Source organism: Macrobrachium rosenbergii, chromosome 39 (genome assembly GCF_040412425.1).
Source record: "Macrobrachium rosenbergii isolate ZJJX-2024 chromosome 39, ASM4041242v1, whole genome shotgun sequence".
NCBI lineage: Eukaryota > Metazoa > Arthropoda > Malacostraca > Decapoda > Palaemonidae > Macrobrachium > Macrobrachium rosenbergii.
Window position 1 is genome coordinate 9,140,001 of NC_089779.1, and position 20,000 is coordinate 9,160,000.

The following is a 20,000-nucleotide window of genomic DNA, read 5'->3' on the forward strand; positions in this document are numbered from 1 at the left end:
CCAGTGTAAAGCCAACACTGGCTGTGTACGCGAACGAACTCTACGGACGCATCCTCACGTATTCTGGTTGACTAGTGCGCTGATCTCGGTCACACACCAACAGTTTACTGTTATCGACAGAGCCTTACTGGCCAAGTGGTGAGACATGGTTTGTCCTTAATGCCAGGAATATATCGCTAATCGCTATTTATTTTTATCCCAAAACACACTCCCTGCTGGTCACCTGGTATCGTCGAGAATGGACGTAAATGTGAGTATAGGGATAACCGATTAATGTCATATTTTGTCAATTCGTTCATCCTGTCCTGTTTTCATGAGCTAGTCAGTTTCTCGAGACAGTTTATGAGAAACATCGTTCCGCGAATACGGACACATCTTTTTTTTACTTTTTTTAAATCCCATTAAAGTGGAAGTGTTATTCTTCGTATGGTTTAGAGCTAACAGGATGTCAGTCATTTGTTGACAGGCTTTCTCCCCCTTCGAGATTGCTTGAACGTTTTTCTCAAGATGGGAAGGAACATTTACGTTCTTGTACCATGGTCAAGTGTCCAGGTGTTCTAGTGAATTCATGACCAGACTTTGTTTTTTTATTTTTTTTTTCTTAGCCTTTTTATCGTCTTTGTTGACAGTCTCTCCTCTGAATTTTTTTTTATTTCTAGAACCTTTAGATTATTTAAACGTGTACAGTGAGGAACATTTTCGTTTCATTCTTAAAAAATATCATAGGGACTATTAATGATTATTTAGTAACCTAGCGCTGGCCTGCTGACTTCGTGAATTTTTATTTTTCCAGAAATACTTTAACGTTAAGAAAACAACAACACCTTTTATGTTCTCGTAACATATTATTAATCTTTTGAGAGTGATTCTTGACCAGAAATATTTCTCCAGATGCTAAGGACATCACGAATTTTTAGAAATGCTTAAACGTTTTCGTAGGGACAAGTGGAGAATTTTAAATGCTCTTGTAGCATAGTGGCCACCGATGGCGTATGACATTCGTGCTCCCGTGTGCGTGTTTTTTTTTTTTTTTTTTTTTGTACAAGAACCACACGAACGTACGTGATTCCATTTAACGATCGTGTATAGAAGTTACCTGGCCTCCGTAACCTACGCGATGCGTTCTTGTTCCGGTAGACGTGATCTTTTTTTTTTGTTTATCTTTTTATATTGATGGAGGGCAAGGTTGTGTATTCATTCAGAGTGTAGGGGTTTTAAAGCTGAGCAAAATTGGTTAACCAATGAGTAAGTTAATATAACGAATTGATTTTTAAACCTTTGCGTGTAAACGGATAGCGTTCGCGTTGAACACGGATGAATACAGATGAATAAAGACATGGAACTCATATTTTAAAGCTTCGGAAATAAATGGATAATTTTTTTGGTTGAGTGTTGAACAACAGATTGATAAATGCCTTTTTAATATTTTTGAAACATAGTGAGGTTGGAGTTTGGTACCGATGAATAACTAATAAATAGATCATCAGGAATGAAGTAGGGTTAAGGGGAAAAAAATCTGTCTGGTTACCAGGTCTGTAGAACTGAAGTTGATAAGATTGTTAATTCATATTCTCAGTTTCTTATGTTGCTGTTTCCCTGAAATCGAAGGGAATTGTAAGTCATTGTACTATTCCGGTGACACTTACAATTAATTTAACTTCGGCGTGATGACCTTGGATGCCGTGACGACAGTTGGATGAACTAATCGTTCACTAATGTAATTTAACAGTCAGGGTGTAAATAAGGAAACTTAGATCTGTCTCAGTATATATATATATATATATATATATATATATATATATATATATATATATATATCTATATATATGTTTGTGTGTGTCTGAGAGAGAGAGAGAGAGAGAGAGAGAGAGAGAGAGAGAGAGAGAGAGAGAGAGAGAGAGAGAGAGAGAGAGAGAGAATATACTGTAATCTGCACACACACACACACACACACACCACTCGATTCTTGATGACAATTGAAGGCGATTTCAGAAAAATATACGTGAAAACTGACTTGACATTCCCTGCCATCTTCTTTGACAGTTATTGGCTTTGTGATACGGCATTTCAGGTGATGTGCAAAAGAGGCATCTCGGTGGATGTGGATTTTCAGCTCTCTCACTCTTCTTCAGTTAACTGTTAATGTATACAGTATATACATATATATATATATTATATATATATATATATATATATATATATATATATATATATATATATATATAGCCTATATAATTTGTGAGTGTATGTATATATATATATATTAGTTAGTTAGTTAGTTTGAGAGAGAGAGAGAGAGAGCGATAATTTTTGCCTGGTTGTGTTTGCTTTAGAATCAGAATACTCGCGCCATCATCATGCATTATAGTGCGTTACGTCAAATGTTATTCTTCCTTCATTTCTCAGTTATCTCTGTCTTATTACGAGGGGATAGTATCACCCTGCGTATTGCAAAATAAACTGATATTCATCGAATCATTTGGCCCGAATGTTCTGAACCTGACATTTTGACAGTGCACGATCAAATGTTGAAATTAATCTTATATCTTGCAGTGGGTTTAGTCCCAGGATTAGCGATGTAATTTATTAGGTAGATTTTGCGTTGCGATATTTTCAAGTTTTGTGTTTTGTGCTTTTTGAGAAGGTAATATCAGCGGTAATAACAGAATTACTATGACAGAATGACGACGGGAATCGGAAAGTTAACGTTCCAAGTTTCTAAATGTCTTGCTCTATATATTGAGGTTCGTGTGTATTTGAATTCGTAGGAGTTTCCCTTTCTTTTGTCCTTCCTCATCCCTCTTTCAAAAAGAAAAAAAAAAAGAAGAAAAAAAAAAGAAAGGCCAGTGCCATATCGTTACTCTCTGCTGGGCCGGTGACCCTGCCGAGATGAATATTGACGTCGGCTCTGAAGTCTTACATTCTCTGGACTTGAAGTTATTGTAGAAAAATGGCAAGTATAGTGTGGTTAATGAGCTCAAATGAAGTTAGTAAAATAGTGAATATTACATAATAGTGAATTGTGTTATTGGCGCTTCTTGCCAGTAGTTTTGGCTGTGAATGGGGTTAGGCTGCTGGCTTAACTATGCTGATATTGTTTGGCAGTGAATGGTGACATGTTTTGTAATATGTGACAGTGAAATTTTTTATATGACAGTGGATCTAATTATTGGCATAAAATTGTAAGTAGTTTTGGCAGTGAATGATGTTCTTGTCCCAAAGTTACTTACGTTGCCTTGAAATGGATGGTTTTATTGGCGATAAAATTGCTAGCATTGTTTGACAATGAATATTTTATTTTAGTACTCTGGGTGTGAGCGATGTGATTTGGGTAAAATTGTAAATTTTTAAAATTCAGCTATTGGGGTAAAGAAGTTGATTCTGTGTGACAGTGAATGGTTTTACCTGCTAAAATAAAGGTTTTGCCAGTGAATGGTGGTATTGGATGAACCATAGCTAATATTTTGGCAATAAATTGTTATAGTGACGTAAAGCCTCACATTGTTTTGCTAGGAAGGAAAGAGAACGCGCCGGGTTTTCATAAATTTTTGACAGCAGCAGGAAGGTTTTTGCCGTAAGGCAGGATATTAAGATAATTGGGGTAACATCCCGAATATTTTGCGGGTAATGAATACCAGTGTTTTTCAGGCGAAATTGCTAGAATGTTGTTGGCCTTCAGTTGAAAGTTACCTTCGTAAGATAGCTAATATCCACAGGGTAATAACGAGTTTCCAATAATTGGAGGAGATTACGAGATGTAGAGGGCCATTTCATAAAATTGCATGCGTACGGTAAATAATGCAACATTTTTTTTTTTTTACAAAAACAATGATTGTTTGCGTAATGAATATGTAGTTATTGGAGTTAAATTTCAGATATTCAGAGAGTGATGAAAGGAGAGTTTTGGCTCAAGGCTGCGAGAGTTTATCGGTTAGTGAATGTTATTTAGTGAATGTAATTCGCATTGAATGTCAAATATTGTTTGAGACCTTGAGTCGCACATTTTTATGTTAATGGACTTCAAGTGTTTTTCTTAGATGGCCAACTTGACTCGTGTAACAGATTTGAAGTAATTTTTTTCAAAATTGTACTTTATACTTTTGTAATTTTTTTTGTTTTTAACGGAGGTTGAATATCCGCTGCCAGTATCATTGTGGCACATAGTGGTTGCCGAGCAGCCAATCACGATTGATTATGATATCATAGAATTAATTGCTCCCTTCCTGTTTCTGATTTCTTCTTCTTGAGGAAGACATCAAGGTGTCTACCTGTTGTCTTATATGCAGGAAGCTAATATAGAAAACAGCAGGTATTTTTGTTTTATTAAATGATAAATTATTAGCACGAAATTATAAATTTCCCAAGAATATAACTCGGTGAGAATATCTACTCATTCGTATCCAAGGAAACTTTAATTTTGGCTGATTGATGATGATGGTGTTTGTGAGTAACCAAAACCGTTTCTGTTTTTGTATACCGCAGATGTCATTCAGCCAGTTATTGAAGGGCGTTTTTATTTTATGTTAATTACCTGATGTTTTTGTTTAATGCGTGATTGATGTAACTGGTTACTGAGGGCAGTTTTCCTGGCGAGCGTTAAAGAGCAACACATCTGTAAGAATGCGAAGTCGAAAAGTCAGTTGGCTTGATAAGGACAGTACTTTAAAAACACCTTTATAATGATTCCTTTTAAAGGAACGCTGTCTCTTCATAACCAAGAGGTTGAACCAGACCGCGGTGTCACGTTGCTAGACACCCAGGGTTCCCACCAAGTATTCCTAAATGTAAGACGAAAAAATAGAAGAAGTCGAATGGGAAGAGACTAAAGAGAACGGACGAAAGGTTAAATGGAGACAGCAGGGCAGGTGGGGTCTAAGTGAGGACTCTGCGGAGTTCCTCGTTGGACGGGTCGGTACCGTTCTCGGCTAGCGCTTTGCTGACCCAAGTTCGAGTCTCCGACCGGCCAATGAAGAATTAGAGGAATTTATTTATGGTGATAGAAATTCATTTCTCGTTGTAATGTGGTTCGGATTCCACAATAAGCCGTAGGTCCCTTTGCTAGGTAACCAATTGGTTCTTAGCCACGTAAACTAAAATCTGATCCTTCCGGCCAGCCCTAGGAGAGCTGTTAATCAGCTCAGTGGTCTGGTTAAACTAAGGTGTACTTAACTTTTTTTAGGCCTTGGTAGGCAGTGTTTTACTTGCATTCGTGAATTTATAGACAGTTCTGATGGCATTTATTCCAAGATTTTTTAATTTCGTTGAATCACGTATAGATCCTTTTTAAGAGTGTCTGAAAATGTTAAGATGGCATGATTTTGTAGGGAAAATGATTTGTGCAGCCATGATAGCCGATATACTACAAACCGAAATAAGATATTAAAATCTGCAAGGTTACCAAACGGAGATAACAACATGTATCAAGAAATGCATCCAGATTTCGGTAAACAACAAAATATTTCCCCTGCAGACTATGAAATAGATTACCTTGTTTCTTGTTTAAAAATTCAATTTGGCTTTCGATGAGGTTAAAGGGAAAATTTATTTCGGAGATAAAAGCCGCGAATTTTAAGGGGCTTGAAAACGCAATCCATTACGAAGATGAAATCAATTTGTTTCTTTGAGGACCTCGGAAGGTAAATTTATTCCCCCGAAGTGGATGCGGTAAAAAGTGGACGAAGCGAGAGAGAGAGAGAGAGAGAGAGAGAGAGAGAGAGAGAGAGAGAGAGAGAGAGAGAGAGAGAGAGAGAGAGAGAGAGAGAGAGAGAGAGGTGGAGGAAATTTGCATTTTCGTTTTTTGTTGAAAATGTGTAATTCACGATCGGCCGTTCAATTCCTATTCGGGCCTTGAAGTTTATTTATTTTTTTCCCGTCCTCGAAGGAAGAGGGTGGCAGTTTGCATTTGCAATTCGGTCCACCACCTCTTCTTCCTCCTCTTCCTCCTCTTCCTCCTCTTCTTCCTCCGGTAAGGACCAATAACTTTGGTTTTCCTCCGAGATTTATGCATTCCGATCGAGGCCTTCCCAGAAGAGGACGCGTCCGGACCTCCTCCCTCGGAAGCCATCAGCCACATCGGTCCACTTTAATTTTTTTTTTTAACTTTCTCCAGACTAATAAGTCTCGAAATCCTCCTGTTATCTATATACTAATAAGTCTCGAAATTCACCTGTTACCTAACTCTGTCCTTTCGGCACTGCAACTTATTCAGATATAAATACTACCCTTCTAAAAAGCGTTCACTGGAAACGACGAAAGTCGTCGAAAAAAGAATCGAACGTTTTTATTGTAATTTTATGGATGAAGTGGCGGTTTTTTGTTTCAATCTCCACGTACCTGAACGAACCTTTGCCAGCTAGGAGGCGCTTTTTCACTCTGCAGAGAGAGAGAGAGAGAGAGAGAGAGAGAGAGAGAGAGAGAGAGAGAGAGAGAGAGAGAGAGAGAGTTTTCAGTCCCTTTGCCGCTCAAAGGGATTACAGTCCTCCTCCTCCCTTAAGGGATTTGTCCGCGCTCTGTCCCCTTTATTCCTCTCTTGTTAATGAGTCTCTTGGTTGAATATGTTGAAGAAGGGGAGAAAACCTCACAAGCAGCTCTCGTTTGGGATTTGGCGTAATCTCTTGAATTATCAGATATTAATGGGAGGTCTGTCACTTAGTAATAATCAGGATGCCACCTTTTGCATGGTGTGACGATGATGTGTAAATAAGAGGAAACGCACACACATATGTTTACATATAGGCCATACATACATTCCCTTAATTAAATCTGTTATGCACAAATTGACACATGGACTACCGACAGTATAGAGTTCACACCTAGGCATCTAGTATACATGTAACATACATTGTGTATGTATGTATGTATGTATGTCATTTTTTGTCATTCCGTCACATGCGTGGCAACTTATGAACATGGAAATGAAAATGGGTTCATATCCATACAGTTTTAATGGCACCCGTGGCTTGTAACGAGGAAAACATTTTGGGTTGGTTTGGTATTTTGTGTTTTATTTTATTGATTTTACTCTTGTGAAAATGTGAGTGTAAACGTTTTCTACTTAAGAGGAATTGAATGGTTTTCTTCAGAGGCGGATCTGGGATATATTTGTACAGAAACAAGTTCACTTGAAAAGGTGACCTAATTGTAAACGTTTTCTACTTATGAGGAACTGAATGGTTTTCTTCAGAGGCGGATCTGGGATATATTTGTACAGAAACAGGTTCACTTGAAAAGTTGACGTGATTGTAAACGTTTTCTACTTATGAGGAACTGAATGGTTTTCTTCAGAGGCGGATCTGGGATATATTTGTACAGAAACAGGTTCACTTGAAAAGTTGACGTGATTGTAAACGTTTTCTACTTATGAGGAACTGAATGGTTTTCTTCAGAGGCGGATCTGGGATATATTTGTACAGAAACAGGTTCACTTGAAAAGTTGACGTGATTGTAAACGTTTTCTACTTATGAGAACTGAATGGTTTTCTTCAGAGGCGGATCTGGGATATATTTGTACAGAAACAGGTTCACTTGAAAAGTTGACGTGATTGTAAACGTTTTCTACTTATGAGGAACTGAATGGTTTTCTTCAAAGGCGGATATGCGATATATTTGTACAGAAACAAGTTCATTTGAAATGTTGACGTGATTGTAAACGTTTTCTACTTATGAGGAACTGAATGGTTTTCTTCAGAGGCGGATCTGGGATATATTTGTACAGAAACAGGTTCACTTGAAAAGTTGACGTGATTGTAAACGTTTTCTACTTATGAGGAACTGAATGGTTTTCTTCAAAGGCGGATATGGGATATATTTGTACAGAAACAAGTTCACTTGAAATGTTGACGTGATTGTAAAAGTTTTCTACTTATGAGGAACTGAATGGTTTTCTTCAGAGGCGGATCTGGGATATATTTGTACAGAAACAAGTTCACTTGAAAAGTTGACCAAGTTTTTTGTGCCTGAAACCGAATACAATGTCCCCTTGGCACACAACAATACACCGCCGTTTTGGTAATTGAAGTTAAATCAGCAGAGTCTTCTACATCTGATGCTGAAGTCTTTAAACGAATTGCCGTAGCCAATTATCTCTGTTTAACTCCACCTGAGTTTTACTAACTGGAATGTTGACTGAGCTACTCAACTTATTCAGCTTCCTTCCAGGAAAGCTGCCCCTCTTTATATATGCTTGTCATACCTTCTAGACTGTACTGGCCCTTTCATTCTCTTTTCCAGATCTTTCTTTGCTATATACAACTACTTGTTTACATTGTGAATACTACAGTCATGTATAACAAACAAGGTCTATACATGAACACTGTTAACATTATGAGCTATGCATGTGACAGATTGGCATCGAATGAGCGAGGGACGCGTCGTTTTGTAGATATAAAATCAAAATAATGTTACTACAGGTATGTTGCAAGCGAGGGAACATTGTTCTCTCCTCCACAAACCATAAAAGACTTAATTATCTTCAATACAGACTATATTGGTTGTCACGGCGAACAGTCTATAAAGAAAACATAATATATATATATATATATATATATATAAACGTATTTCGATTGAAAAGATCAACAAACCAGTGTAGTCTGATTAACAAAATTTATACACATACACTTGACAATGACACTTTTTCATTGATAAGTCATTCTGTTGATTTTTCAGTAATTGGCATGTTTCCTGTTGAAGAGTTGGTATGGTTTATGGTAACTGTTCACAAAAGTGCCGAAAATGATCGGCGGTTAAGAGACTTTTAGTTGTTTTCTTCATCATTTATATATACAGTATATATATATATATATATATATATATATATATATATATATATATATATATATATATATATATATATATATATATATATATATGGATTACTTAGCTGCAGTAGTAGACTAGTCAGAGTAATGCACATGTTTTTCGGCCATTCTTGAATAATAATATCTAAAATGTTTAGCTGCGTGTATTATCCCACGGCTTTGCTCTGAACATCCGCTCCTCTCAGGTCCCACAGATGTAAATTTAAATTCTCTCTCTCTCTCTCTCTCTCTCTCTCTCTCTCTCTCCTCCATGTGAACCGAAGGAAGATTAACATGCCATTTACCTGTCAAAACCTATTTTTTCCAAAGGTCAATATGAAATCACAATAAATGAAATATTCATTGGCAATATCTTTGCAAAATGAATAATTGCGAATAAAGTTCCCCGGACTAAAGTGTCAGTGAGGCTGTGGTGTTGATGGAGACATACAGGATGAGCTAGTAGTATTGTCGTGTTTGACTATGTTAATTTATTTTCACACCAGTTATTTCCATATACAATCAATGAAATATGAATCAAAGGGTGGTGGTCCTCGGTCTCATTAATTGTACAATGCAGAATTGATCAAATCGAAATGTTTGAAGTGTACAGAGCCATCCTGATGCTCTTGTCTAAATTTGATTGACGGTGTAAATGGATACTGTATAAAATAAACTAATTGTACAATTAAATGTCTGACTCACTTACACATATATTCACTTTAAGGATTTGAGGCCTGTCTCCAGGCATTCATTTCTCATGTTCTTATAGGTAATCTGTGCAGTTTTTTTTTTCACTTAGAATTTATGAATACGTTGAAGCATTTGAAAGTGTATCAGAAATCAGTTATATATATATATATGTGTGTGTGTGTGTAAGTACGTATAAATGTTAATCTGAACATTGCACTAAAATGTCATTACAGAGGCATTCGAGCATGCAAGCTCCACACAAGTAAAAAATACATCACCTAAACCTAGACAAGTTATTAAGTAAATATGACCCAAGACAAGAAGGGAAGGAAAAAAAAGTAATAGGAGACCGGTCAGTCTTTCTCGGCTCTTGCTCAAAGAACGAGGGTTGTTAAGACTTGGGCATCTTCCTACCACATGCACACATGAACATGTGACTCATATCTCCCCGAGCCTATATGACTTGGATGCTGTTTTTACAGCTGCAGTCATGAGCCAGCCTTCCTGGCCCTTCGTGAGTTGTGGGAAATTAGTATCTTTCTAATGAGGGACGGTACGAGTTGTGTCTGGGGATGAGATTACTATTTTATTTATTGTTAATTTCATTATTAGTATGTGTTGAATGATGTGTGATTTATTATTATTATTATTATTATTATTATTATTATTATTATTATTATTATTATGGTGATGAGATTACTGTTTTATTTATTGTTATTGTCATTATTAGTATGTGTTGAATGATATGTGATTGCTTATTATTATTATTATTATTATTATTGTTGTTGTTATTATTATTATTATTATTATTATTATTATTATTATTATTATTATTATTATTATTATTATTAGGTTATTGTATTTTTTTCAGTGCGCTCTTACGGAATTGATAGGCAAAAATGAGGCCAGCAAGTTTTAATAGGATGTTAACAAGAGAGAGAGAAATATTTGATCGTCGCTTCGATCTCATTATTGTAAGGCTTAAATCAGATTTTCCTCAGATAATTAAAGCGTTCATTCATAATTACCAAGAATAAATACGTTTTAACTTTTGCATTGTTGGTGAAGTGAATCTATCTTTCTGTCTCTCTCTACGCAGCTTTGTCACGGAATACTCTTCTTCTTTCGACCTCACTAATCCCACTGTATAGCATATAAAAATTACTTTTATTTTTATATGAATATTCTTGACATACTGAAATACCTTCCCGAGAATTGATCGACAAGCTTCGTAAACATACGAAGCAAACAATACATTGCCAGGTACCGTGTTCAGTTGCTAAGAATCACATGTCAATATTAGCTTACATTTAGATGGCAAATATTTTGCGTATAACTTCTTGCTTATATACCTGACTCACTTACACATATATTCACTTTAAGGATTTGAGGCCTATCTCCAGGCATTCATTTTTCATGTTCTTACAGGAAATCTGTGCAGTTTTTTTTATTTAGAATTTATGAATACGTTGAAGCATTTGAAAGTGTATTCTGGGACTGCATCTCGCATTCATGAGTTTCATATAAAAGTTTCCTTTCCCCAAAAATGTCCTCGGGTCGACCCACGACGGAAAAGACTTAATTGTTTGACAAAAGTTTGTCATTTTGTGGGGTTACAGGGGAAGCGAGTCTTTGTTTCATCCCTCAGGATCTGAACCCCTTGGGCCTTGGGGAATTTTGGGACTTGGTGTACGCGCGGATGCGCATAAATCTCTCTCTCTCTCTCTCTCTCTCTCTCTCTCTCTCTCTCTCTCTCTCTCTCTCTCTCTCTCTGTATATATATATATATATATATATATATATATATATATGTATGTATTTATATTTTATATATAATGTGTATATGTATGAATGTGTGTATATAATATATATATATATATATATATATAATGTGTGTATGTTATATATATATATATATATATATATATATATATATATATATATATATATATATATATATATATATATATATATATATATAGTAATGCAACTACAAGTAGTATATTTAGTTGTAAAGTTACTAACCTCACGATTTAAGAGTTTCATGTATATGTATATAATGAATATATATATATATATATATATATATATATATATATATATATATATATATATATATATATATATATATATATATATATATGTACAGTATATATGTAATATATGTGTATATATATATACTGTAATATCAAGTGTGGAACCACAAATAATCCCATTACGGTCGATTTCGTATTTATTATTGCAGTGATGAGTTGAATTTAATGTTAATGGATTATTCGTGGCTTAATATTGTAAAGCGAAACAAGACAAAAAACAAGTGACAGTTTAACAGTATTTCATCATTGGCCTCAGCAGAGTTCGAGGACGAATGAACCTGTAACTTATACTCTAGTGTTTCCTCCAACCGAACTCGAACGCAAAGGAACGCATAGTTATTCATTTGCACTATCCCGTAGGGGGTTTGTGCCGTCAGTGCACCTCATGCGGTGCACTGTAGGCGTTACTTAAGGTTCTTTGCAGCGTGCCTTCCTTAGGCCCCTAGCTACAACCCCCTTTCGTTCCTTTTACTCTACTCCTTTCATATTCTCTTTCTTCCATCTTACTTTCCACCCTCTCTAACAGTTCTTTCTTAGTGCAACTGCGAGGTTTTCCTCCTGTTACACCTTCAAACCTTTTACTGTCATTTTCCGTTTCAGCGCTGAATGACCTCATAGGTCCCAGTGCTTGGCCTTTGACCTAAATTCTACATTCAACTCAATTCAACTGCGGTGGGTGGCAAACAAGGTGATAGAGTTCTTGGGGTTGACAGCCTCATCCTAAAATGAGTTGGTGAAAACCTGAAGTCACACCCCCCACTAAGGAGAAAATTTACACACACACACACACACACACACACACACATATATATATATATATATATATATATATATATATATATTATATATATAAATATAAATATATATATATGTTTGTAAATATATGTATATATATATATATAGATAAATTGTATGTGTATATTATATATATGTATATACATATATATATGTATGTATATACATATGTATGTATCTATATGTACAGTATATGTAATGTCTATATTCATATACAGTACGTATATATATGTGTATATATATTTATAAACAGTTGTATGTATATATATATGTATGTATATATATAAATTCTTTGTATTTGTATATATATATATATATATATATATATATATATATATATATATATATATATTATATATATATATATGTAGCCTATGTGCTCCACACTTCAGGGTGCAGGAAAAGAGGGGTTCCTCCAAGCAAATGCGTTTTCCATCTTTCCTTCCGCATGTCATATACAACGCCATTCACATGCATGGGAACTAGGCAAGGAATTTTACAGCACACCACAATTTCGGCCTTTCCCACACACGCAAGTCAGCAGTGCTGTAGGGTCTCTCTCTCTCTCTCTCTCTCTCTCTCTCTCTCTCTCTCTCTCTCTCTCTCTCTCTCTCTCTCTGTGTTGTCGAATATTCTAGGGGAAAAATGTATGAGTAACAGTGCGGAAAGCGTTTGTTTGCGAGAATGTTGTTATGGTTCCTTAGGTTTTGTTACGTGGAGAAAGTAAATGATAAAGGAAAGTACCGTGTTTTATATATATATATATATATATATATATATATATATATATATATATATATATATATATATATATATATTATATATTATATATTTACATGTATACTTGTATGTAATATATATGTATATATATATGTATATATTTGGTTGTGTATGTGTATGTTTTTATTTGCCTCAATCGCCGTATGCTTGCCCACTGTTCCAGTGTACTGGTGGTTATGTGCTGTGAGAGAAAGCCAGTGGATGTTAGTGTAATGAAGCCTTTAAACAGGTTTTTTTTTCAGTATAGTGGAATTTATTTACTGGGGATGAAATAATGGTGACTTCATAACAATAGAACAAATTGTATGTTATGTGGAATCGTTACATTCGCTATAGGGAAACCTGTAAAAAAATGAGAATGAAACAAGGGTGTGTATAGAACTGAAGTCATTATTGAAATTTACCTTGAGGACAATAAGGGATGATACATTTCATTTATATAAAGAAATAATTTTCTCTGCGAACTATTTTTTTTTAGAGCAGAAGAATGATTTCATTCGAAATCCTTGTCATTGCTGACTCAGAAATAGCTGTTCCAGGTTTTTCCTTTTTCTTGATAGCGTTTGAATTCTTTCGATACGAAGATAAATTCAGTAGAAACTGTTTTGCATTTTAAACTTTTAAACGTTTGGAAGTGGAGCAAAAATAAGAGTGATCCTGCTTTGTATTCAGATAACATTCACGTCGTCTTGATGGAGTTAGGGCTGCTGTATTCTACATTTTTACGACTTGAAAACACTTTAGAATTTATAAGATTAAAGCTTATTCTGTGTTGTATTACAGTTATCATAAAGTACCTTAATTAAAGTAGGAATTTCGAATTACAGTATTTTAAAAAAATTTATTGTATCTTTTCTTTTTAATAAAAACTAAAGACTTTTGCTCCACGACTCTTCTTGCGTTTGAAGATTCTTTCAATATTTTAGTCATGCAGTTTTGAAAGTTGTAATATTCTGCTTTCATATTCATTCGTATTGATTCATTCGTTTCTTTATTGCTTTTGTCCTTCACATTCAAGTCCATTGATCCTGTCATCTATTCTGTTTTTTGCTCTTGCCAAAATAACCTGATATATATATATATATATATATATATATATATATATATATATATATATATATATATATATATATATATGTATATATATAGTGTATGTGTGTAAATGTATATGTATATATATTGTATGTATATGTATATATAAATATGTATATATATATATACTTTATTATATATATATATATATATATATATATATATATATATATATATATATATATATATATATATATATATATATATATGTACTGTATATATGAATTCATTCATTCAGAAGGTACTTCGCTCATTTCTTACTTCATTTAAGAAAATCCCTTAGGGCAAGTAGTATCAGTTTCTGGTAATGTGTTTTTAGTGGTCGCATTGAACTAGTAAAATTTTGTATATGAAAACGATAGCAACGACACCGAATAGACCAGCAAGATCACAAACATTTGTGTGTCTACGATTACGCCAACTTTTGGGAAAGTGTCGGGAGATGTTGGTCCCAGACTTTCATCGCATGAGACCCATGGGACATCGATTCACACTTTGGTAAACTATTTCCGTGGAACTTCTCTCTCTCTCTCTCTCTCTCTCTCTCTCTCTCTCTCTCTCTCTCTCTCTCTCTCTCTCTCTCTCACGGAGAGAGGGATAAGCTTGAAGTTAATCCTTCAAAGCGAACTGTGGGGTTCATAATTGATCTATGTGGCTCCAAGTTGTGTGTACAGATAGTTAGTGGGTTATATCTGGTACCATAGGGCCACTTTAGCTTCAGTTTTTTTACGGAAATGTTCTTCTCTTCTGCTTTGAGACCTCTAATTGGGTGTTGTCAAGGGCCGTAGATATTTTACTATAGTTTTTAAGTATAATTTAAAGTTAGTAGTATGTTAGCATGCTCTTAATAACATGCTTGCGAACCATATTGCAGTATGTCATGTGAGCCCCTTTTTTAACGATTGTTTATATCCGTGTGTAGCCATAACCCGAAAGTATGTAAAAGCATTCACCTGACAAATTGGACCCATATTTTACCTTCCTATGTCAACAGTGAAAAACACGGTCAAGGAAAGTAGAATATTTCTTTTCCAGTGTAAGAGTTATATTGTTATCCGCAGGAAAGTTTTGAGTATGTTGTTGTCTCATATCTCTCTCTCTCTCTCTCTCTCTCTCTCTCTCTCTCTCTCTCTCTACGAAATTAGGCAAGAGATTTGCTTGCATATTAAAGCGAATTGCACATGTTATATTGTTATCCGCAGAAAAGTTTTTGAGTATGTAGTGCTCTCTCTCTCTCTCTCTCTCTCTCTCTCTCTCTCTCTCTCTCTCTCTCTCTCTCTCTCTCTCTCTCTCTCTACGAAATTAGGCAAGAGATTTGCGTGCATATTAAAGCGAATTGCACATGTTATATTGTTATCCGCAGAAAAGTTTTTGAGTATGTAGTGCTCTCTCTCTCTCTCTCTCTCTCTCTCTCTCTCTCTCTCTCTCTCTCTCTCTCTCTCTCTCTCTCTCTCTCTCTCTACGAAATTAGGCAAGAGATTTGTTTGCATATTAAAGCGAATTGCACATGTCGTTGATAAACGGGTATAAATAGCAAAGTGCAATTATTCGGCATCCTTTGGACCGAGGCCGCCGTAAATAATAAAGGATTGCAAATGGCGGTGTCACTCACCCTCGCTATTAATATTACGGCCAAATTGTATTCTTCTTTTTTGAAAAACCCCAAGCATATTATAATACAACTCATCCACGTCCAAAAACATCCGGAAATGAAGGCTGTACTGTGAAAGATTTTTGCCAGTGGATGTATCTCTGCTGGCATAACTAATATGAAAATCAGTGTTTGTTATCAGTTTGTACATATAAATATAGAATGACACAGTTCAGCAGCCTCTATATAACATTATTAAATTGGAAAATACCTCAGTGTATCACTGAATGTAATCAGTATGGACAAGAGTTGCTTGGATACTGAGCTTGGGAGGGACCTGGAGCAATAATGGAGGCCTGGCTCTTGGGATTCCAGTTCTACCCAAGACCTCTGCTCAGTGGTATGAAGCTCAGGGGGTTCAATCTCATCAACTTCCAAGGGCCTGGGCCATCAGTATTAATCTCCAGCCCAGGGGCATTCAGCTCGAGAATGAGGCTCAGAACTGATACTGAACTGTAAGGGCCATGAGAAATAGAGGCAACAGCTGATGAGACACTTCTTGAAGATTTCCTAAATGGTTATAAGTAGTGGCTTGCATAACTTTTTAGCTGTTAGGAAATCTCTCTTGAGTTCCATGTGGTTATGATGCAGTCTTCCATGTCAGTTTCATTTGTTCTTTCTCTTCTTCATCTTTGTCGCAGAGTATTTGTCACGCTCGAGATGATTTATTCTTCTGTTCTGTATGAGACACTGGTGCTTCACAAAACCCAGTCCACAGCATTCTACTTTGTCAGCTTGCTCAGGATATTGGCTTATGTCAGACCAAGACCAGCTGCAGGATTTCGTCTAGTTTAGTGGTCATCTTGTCCCCTAAGCCCACAAAGTACTCCTTTAACCCTCGTCCTCTTGGAACATGGGGCCTTGCCCACTTTTTTCCATTTCTTTTGTAAAGTGGACTTCTTAACATCATGCCAGGCATTGCAGCCACGCACGCAGCATCTCTGACAGTAAAATGACATTGAAAGGGTAGCACAGACAAAGTAGAATTCACTTCCATTAAACAAAAGATGCCCAGTCGCTACTTGTAAATTTCTGGATGGTCTCTTGTCCATGGGCTGAATCAAAAAGATCACCATGTTCCTGTTTTAAGTTCATATACATGAGGATGGACATGTCAGTTGTCTAGGAGGACAACCTTAAAGCCCTCAAGAAGACCTTCCTTCTTCAAGATAGCCATCACTGCTGTCACAAGTAAGGATGACACTAGTGGGAAAGGGCTGCTTTATTCACCCAGGCCTTCTTTTATGCATTATTCATACTGGAAATGCACATTTTCCAATTATTTCGTTCTTAAATTCTATATTAATAAACATGTCAGTTTGAGCACACTAATGTAGTTGCACGTTTTTTTTCTTGATTCCGCAAATGCAAGAACGCAAATAAAGTTGATGACGATTCTAACTACCGCTTAAAACAAATGTGAACAACAATGCAAAATCCTTCTACCCTATACACTGGTTTCCTCAATTGACGTCACTGTATCTTCCATCACAGATGCCGAGAGCTGGCGGGCGAGTTTCATAAAAGTGCTGTGTCTATTTCATCTCCCCCTTCATCTCTCACTCAGATTCAGGAAGCATGTTGTGGGGCCTCGCTGGAAGAGATAAGGTTCAAATCCGTGACATCACTGTTACGAGACGACCAGATGGGATATTCTCTGAAACCAAACAAAACCAGATGGAGCTTGACAAGACAGAATCATTTTTGAATCCTACGAAAGTTGCAGTAGGACCATTTATGAAATCCACTGCACAATCTTATATCGGAATGGATCACGTGCCAAATAATGGGGCATCTACAATATTCCTGTACAAATTATATAATATATGTACATATATATATATACTGTATATATATTAATGTATATATATATATATATATATATATATATATATATATATATATATATATATATATATATATATATATATATATATATATATATGTTTATACATAAAGTAGATACATGTATATGTGCATACATATATGTGTGTAATATATATATATATGTATATGATATATATAATCAAATATTAAGCCACAAATATTGTTTGATATCAAATTCATAATACCTTGGGAATAACGTATAGCCGAAGGATTCGAACTTGGGCACTGGGTTTAAAATTGCATGTCAGATAACTTCATAATTGTAAACAAGTAATTGTTAAGCACCAGAGCAACCCCTGCAAAAGGAGACGGTGTGTGCGTGTGTTATATGTGTTTGTGTGTGTATGTATGCATGTATGTATGTATGATTGAATATATGGGGCTTTGTGGGAGACATTATGGCGAATATGTGCGGGATGGGTATGGAAAAGGACCCACGAAAATGTTGAATCGTGGAATTCGGCAAAGAGTATTCGAAGCCAACCGGAACCTGAGCTTAAAATTGAAAATCTTTTATAAGTTTTATGGAAAATTCTCCCGAGGGAGATTTACCGAAAGAGGGAAAATGTGAGGTGGCCGTTAAGATTTCGATGGAATTTGTCCCTTTTTTCCCTCTCTCTCCCTCCCTTCCTCCCTCCCTCCCCTCTTTTTCATCTCACCCTTCCTCCCCTCCTTTTCCTCTCTCTCACCCCTTCCTCCAACCCCTTTCCCTCATCGGCTTCCCCTCCACAATCGTGAATTTTCATTTTTTTACTTTTCCTCAGGCGTGGAGGAATTCTGGTTGTCTCTCTTGGCCAAGTTGAATTGCGGCGCTGAAGATGAATTTATAGTTTTTCGTTCACGGGAATGTCTTTGAACTCACGACGAATGAATTTATATAATATTTCTCGGAGAGGATTTATGTTTATGCTCTCAGAGTTATGAACGCAGGTTTATTATCCCTTTAGTGAATGCTTGTAGTCTTTTCTTGAAAGAGTTTATCAGTGCTTTGAACGAATGCATTTATCTCTGCGTGTTAAGAATTGATTGGTGCATGCTTTTAATGAAAATTCGTCTGTGCTTTAATGACTTTGAATTCATCTTTGCTTCTAGTGAATTAATTATCTGTGCTCCTTATCTATTTTTGATCTGTGTCTGTGAAGATTACAACTGTACTTGAATTGTATTTATTGAGAATTTTTATTTTTCATGTAATTGCTTGTAATATCTGCTGTCTGTGTCGGTGACCAGTGCTGTTGTGACGCCATTTCATGTAAAAACTCGATCTCTGTGGCCCTGTTGATATTGGGCTTGTTTTGCAATTACATTAGGTGTTGATGAATAATAATTATGAATTATTGCAATGAGTATTGTTGCTATCTGCGTCCTGATTCTAATGGATTAGAGAGGATATATAGACATTTTAATTAACCGGCTTTGAGGCATCGTTCATTTTATTTTCGAGTTTTATCGTCTGGCCTTTTTTTTTATTTATTTTTTTTCCATCTCGTGACATCGCACAGAAAAGGCAAAAGCCTGCTTCACTTTTCCCACCTACAGCTTCGCTGGCAACGAAAAGTCATTCATTTTTTCTACTCTAGCAGTAACACAGAAGTGAACAAAATCCCTGCCCATTTTTCAGTGTTGCAACCCCAGAGGAAGAAATAAGCTCCACCTTCGGTATGTGTACAGCTTTTAGATCATTGTTAGTGTTGAAAACTCTAGGAAGCTGACGAGAACCGATTCTTTGAAATGAGCATCCATTATTCATAAGTTTGGTGGTGTTTCAGTTGTCAGAATGAAGCCTAACTGAAAAAAAGGTGGCATTGGTTCGATTTTTTTGTAAGGAGATGTCAAGTGACCATATCATTCACAAAAGTCAGTGTGAATTTTTTGTCAGTCGTGATGATTTATTTTGTGCTAAAACACAAACTGCATATGGATTTTAAGGCAGCTAATGCATCCTAGTTTTGAATTTTTGTGCAACAAATTTTTATCTCAATAGAAATTGAGGCTAATGGAGAGCCACGCTTTTACACTGTCGTGAAGATGACAAGATAATTACATTTATTCCCAACTCTGGAATGTATCTCCAATCTAGGGAAGGAAAAACGGTGCAGGGAATTATTACGCATTGTTTTGATTAGCCTTTGGCTTATAGGGTAATAGTTGAATATATTTGTGAAATGATATGAATCACTGTTTATAAATTGCTGCAGACACCATCTCCAC

The 20,000-nt window shown here is 35.7% G+C and overlaps 1 protein-coding gene across 8 annotated transcripts in view; it reads left to right on the forward strand.

The window, feature by feature from the left end:
- The window catches only part of LOC136825720 (alpha-1,6-mannosyl-glycoprotein 4-beta-N-acetylglucosaminyltransferase-like), a 445,856-nt gene that overhangs the window by 102,163 nt on the left and 323,693 nt on the right, over nucleotides 1–20,000 (forward strand). For 4 of the 8 annotated variants that reach the window (XM_067082498.1, XM_067082510.1, XM_067082506.1 and 1 more), the window contains exon 1: nucleotides 1–250. This exon is cut by the window's left edge and continues 19 nt beyond it. The exons of 3 other annotated variants lie outside the window; for them this stretch is intronic. The gene's annotated coding sequence lies outside the window, so the exon portion shown is untranslated. The remainder of the gene's footprint in view (nucleotides 251–20,000) is intronic. One more of the 8 variants, XM_067082502.1, reaches the window with a different exon arrangement.